Source organism: Euphorbia lathyris, chromosome 2, assembly GCF_963576675.1.
Source record: "Euphorbia lathyris chromosome 2, ddEupLath1.1, whole genome shotgun sequence".
NCBI lineage: Eukaryota > Viridiplantae > Streptophyta > Magnoliopsida > Malpighiales > Euphorbiaceae > Euphorbia > Euphorbia lathyris.
This window is the reverse complement of record NC_088911.1, coordinates 37,590,152-37,595,544: the sequence shown is the minus strand read 5'-3', so window position 1 is coordinate 37,595,544 and position 5,393 is coordinate 37,590,152. Positions and strand designations below refer to the sequence as shown.

The following is a 5,393-nucleotide window of genomic DNA, read 5'->3' as shown; positions in this document are numbered from 1 at the left end:
ATAAAAACTAGAATTACCAAGCCAGAAGTTATGGCCACACTTATGGATTACGCTAGGCCAGGAGTGGCCGGTGTAACGAACAGTATAGTTAGACCCCAAATTAATGCAAATCAATTTGAGATTAAGCCAACTTTGCTTAATATATTACAAAATAACGTAACATTTTACGGGTTACCTAACGAAAATCCTAACACCCATTTGACAAATTTCTTAGAAATTTGTGACACTTTTAAAATACCAAATGTGACTGCAGAAGCAATCAATCTTCGCCTTTTTCCTTTTACTTTGAAGGATTGAGCCAAAGAATGGTTGACTTCTATGCCAGCCGCAACATTTGAGACTTGGGAGCAATTAGCCCAAGCATTTTTATCAAAAAAAATTTCTTTAGCAAAAACCGCAAGAGTCATTAAAGAGTTAACATCTTTTTCTCAAAATGATAATAAAACTCTTTATGAGGCTTGGGAACGTTTTAAAGAACTTCAACGTTTATGCCCGCTGAACTTTTAATGCAAACATTTTATAATGGACTAAATCCTACAACTAGAGGTTCATTGGACGCTATGTCTGGCGGGTTATTCATGAAGAAAACATCTGCCCAAGCAAGAGAACTTTTGGAGGAAATGGCGATTAACAGCAGTACGTGGCCCGCGGAACGTGGACACGTACCAATAGCGAAACCATCATCCTCAACTACGTCATCAGTTAAAGGTATAGTGAATCTTGATCCAGTTGCGATGTTGCAAGCCCAGTTTTCTGCCTTATCGCACAAAATTGATAGGTTTATGGCACCGTGTGATCCTAATGGTAAGCCAATCCAAACGGGTGTGGATTATGAAGGTATGAGCGAAATTGAACAGGTAAACTTTGCCCAAGGGCAAAACCAACCTAATAACCCTTACTCCAATACATATAATCCTGGATGGAGAAATCATCCTAACTTTAACTGGAGAGATAATAATAATAATGCTAATGCTAATCAAAATCGTACCACTAATTATCAAAATCAATCAAGAGATACGATTAGCACTTTATCTTCTAAAATCGACAAATTTATTGATGTTATGAGCGGAAAAATAAGTAATCACGACGATGGTTTTAAACGGATCGAGAATAAATTCGATCAGCTTATTAAAAACCAATCATCTAACATCCATAATTTGGAGGTTCAAATTGGACAACTCGCTAAATCAATTCCATCCCGCAAGGAGGGAAGTCTTCCAAGCCATATGGAAGAAAATCCGAAAGAGCATGTTAAGGCTATCACTCTTCGTTCAGGGAAAAATTACTTAGGTCCGGAAATGCCCGGAAATTCGACTTTACTTGGAACTGATTTACCAAAGTCCAAAGAAGATATATTAAATCAAAAAGATGCACCAATTGACTCTAGTATAAAAACTTTTGTATCCAAACCACATTTTCCACACAAAGTCCGCAATAAGGACTATGACAAACAACTTTTGACATTTTTAGACAAACTTAAAAATTTGCATATTAATTTGACGTTTATGGATGCGATTACGCAAATTCCCAATTATGGTAAATTCCTAAAAGATTTAATTTCAAAGAAAATCAGTTGGGAAGGAATTTCATCCATTTCACTAACTGAAGATTGCAGTTCAATTGTGTCCAGTAATTTGCCCACAAAACTCAAAGATCCCGGATGTTTTACCATTCCGTGTAAATTGGGAGATATTGAATTTCCCAGTTGTCTCTGTGATTTAGGAGCAAGCATTAACTTGATGCCATTATCTATTTTTAATAAGTTAGGCTTAGAAGAAGATATCAAACGTACCAATATGGTTTTGCAATTAGCAGATCAAACCACTAAAAGACCATATGGTATAATTGAGGATGTTTTAGTTAAAGTTGACAAATTTATTTTTCCTGCCGATTTCGTTATTTTAGATTTTGCTTATGACGTTAATTGTCCGCTAATCTTTGGTAGACCGTTCATGAACACGGGACGTGCTCTAGTTGATGTGTCGGAAGGGAAAGTAGTTTTACGAATAGGAGACGATAAGATCGAGTTTGATATGAACCAAGTGATGAAATACCCTATGGAAGATTTCGCTTGTATGAAACTTGATTTGATTGAAGAATGTGTCAATGACATTGTTCAAAAAGAAGAAATAATAGAACCTATAATGAGTGAGGAACTAGAAGATAAGGACCCAAAACCTTTGATTCGAGATGATGGACCAGTTCCGCCTTCGATTATAGTTCCACCTAAATTAGAACTTAAAGAATTACCAAGTCATTTGAGGTACGCTTTCTTAGGCGAAGGCGATTCTCTACCTATAATTATCTCTAACAAGTTAACACAGGTTCAAGAAGAGAAATTGAAAGAAGTTGTTAGAAATAGGATAGGAAGCATGGGTTGGCAAATTTCAGACTTAAAAGGTATTAATCTGAGTATTGTAATGCATATCACTTAGAAGAAGATAAGCCACCTAAAGCGGATAGGCAAAGACGCCTAAATCCGAATATGAAGGAAGTAGTAAAAAATGAGATTACTAAACTTCTGGACAATGGAATCATCTACCCTATGTCGGATAGTGAATGGGTTAGTCCAATCCATTGTGTACCTAAAAAGGGAGGCATAACAGTTGTAAGGAATGAAGAAGGCGAATTAATACCTACACGAACCACCACTGGTTGGAGGGTTTGTATAGACTATAAGAACCTAAATAAAGCAACTAGGAAAGATCATTTTCCTCTACCTTTCATTGATCAAATGATCGAAAGGATAGCTGGTCATGCTTTCTACTGTTTTCTAGACGGTTACTCCAAATTCTTTCAAATATATATTTACCCGGATGACCAAGATAAAACGACCTTCACATGTCCTTATGGAACGTTTGCATATAGGAGAATGCCCTTTGGTCTATGTAACGCACCTGCAACATTTCAACGTTGTATGACTGCGATTTTTAATGATTTCATTGAAGATATCATGGAAGTTTTTATGGATGATTTTTCAGTTTATGGAGATTCTTTTGATTCGTGCCTAAAAAACTTGGATAAAGTTTTGTCTAGGTGTGAAGAAACAAATTTGGTATTAAACTGGGAAAAATTTCATTTCATGGTTGACGAAGGAATTGTTTTAGGTCACAAAATATCTGAAAAAGGATTAGAAGTGGATAGAGCAAAAACTTCAGTAATAGTAAAATTACCCCCTCCAACTACTGTTAAGGGAGTAAGATCATTTTTAGGACATGCCGGTTTCTACAGAAGATTTATCAAGAATTTTTCTGTAATTTTCAAACCACTCACTAATCTACTCATGAAAGATTCAACCTTTGATTTTAATGAAGATTGCGTTAAAGCTTTCGAAACATTGAAAACAACTTTAGTCAGTGCACCTATTATTGCTAAACCCGATTGGGATTTACCCTTTGAAATTATGTGTGATGCAAGTGATTTAGCTGTCGGATGTGTTTTAGGTCAAAGGAAGGATAAGAAACTTCATGTCATTTATTATGCAAGTCACACACTGTCCGGTGCACAATTAAACTACACCACAACTGAGAAAGAAATGTTAGCTGTAGTTTTTGCATGTGATAAGTTTAGATCATACTTGTTAGGTTCGAAAGTTATTATTTATACTGATCATGCAGCATTAAGATATTTATTTGCTAAAAAAGATGCAAAACCACGTCTCATTAGATGGGTTTTATTGTTACAAGAATTTGATATAGAAATTAAAGACAAAAAGGGAGTAGAAAACCTTGTCGCCGATCATCTATCGAGACTTGAAGATGAAAATGGTCCTATAGGTGAAACTATCGGTATACGAGATGATTTCCCTGATGAACATCTCTACCAAATAAAAGATGTCATGTCACCATGGTATGCGGATATTGCAAATTATCTTGCAGCCAACATTGTTCTGGAAGGATTAACTTTCCAACAAAAGAAGAAATTTTTCTTCGACATTAAACAATATTTTTGGGAAGATCCTTTTTTGTTTAAGACTTGTGGTGACGGGATAATTAGGAGATGCGTTGGTGAAAATAAATATGAATCCATAATGTCGGAATGTCATTCTAGCTCTTATGGAGGACATAATGGAGTTAGCAAGACAGTAGCTAGAATATTTGAATGTGGTTTCTTTTGGCCTACGATGTTTAAAGACGTCCGTTCATTTATTACTCGTTGTGATAAGTGCCAAAGAATAGGAAATCTAGGAAGGAAAGATGAGATGCCCCTCACAACCATATTAGAAGTTGAAGTCTTTGATATGTGGGGAATAGATTTCATGGGACCTTTTCCCCCTTCTTTTGGTAAAACTTACATATTAGTTGTCATTGATTATGTTTCAAAGTGGGTTGAAGCAATTGCAACCCCGACGAACGATTCTAAAGTAGTCATTAATTTTCTTGACGATATATTTTATAGATTTGGTTGTCCTAGAGTCATCGTTAGTGATGGTGGTACCCATTTTATAAACCGAAGTTTTGAAACGCTTATGAAAAATATGGAGTACACCACCGCGTGTCTACGCCATACCATCCTCAGTCAAATGGTCAGGCGGAGATATCAAATAGAGAACTCAAATGGATTCTAGAGAAAACAGTTTCATCTTCAAGTAAAGATTAGTCTTGTAAACTCAATAATGCGTTATGGGCATACCGTACTGCATTTAAAACACCAATAGGAATGACTCCATACCGCTTAGTGTATGGGATGGCATGTCATCTGCCAGTCGAATTAGAACATAAAGCCTATTGGGCTATTAGGGAATTTAACTTTGATTTACGACAAGCAGGTAAAAAACGTTTGCTCGATTTAAATGAGTTAGATGAGTTACGCCATCTATCTTACGAAAATGCAAAGATTTATAAAGAAAAAGTTAAAAAATGGCACGATGCCAAAATTAAAGTCAAACACTTTAATGTTGGGGATAAAGTGCTGTTATTTAATTCACGACTTCGTTTATTTCCAGAAAAACTTAAGTCCAGATGGATAGAACCGTATTTAGTCGTCAAAACATTCGATTATGGTTCTTTAGAACTGGAAGGTCCTAACGGGGTTCGTTTCAAAGTTAATGGTAATCGATGTAAAATCTATTACGAAAATATTTCACAAATAGGAATTGAGTTCGTGACAAGATTATCTGACGTATAAATCATTTAGTTTATTTAGTTTTTGTTCATTTTATTTTATTATTTTTTTTTTTCAAAATGCCATTTTTATGATTAGATGACTTAATGTTATGATTTACATGCATAAAATGTGTTTACTTCATGATTTTAGATTTTATTTTAGGAAATTAGACCGAAATTAAAGTTTCAGGCAATTCTCTGGCGAGAATTTGGAATTCTCAGCCGAGAATCCTCTTTTTCAGAGTTGTCCAAATAGGTTAGGTTTTTTCTGAACTTACCGAGAATAAT

General features: G+C 35.3%; 1 non-coding gene across 1 annotated transcript; it reads right to left on the bottom strand.

Annotated features, from left to right (window-relative positions):
* Positions 1 to 399: 399 nt before the first annotated feature.
* On the bottom strand, positions 400 to 502 carry LOC136221303 (small nucleolar RNA R71). The gene has a single exon (XR_010685077.1). It is a non-coding gene; the product is annotated as a small nucleolar RNA R71 (small nucleolar RNA).
* Positions 503 to 5,393: the final 4,891 nt, after the last annotated feature.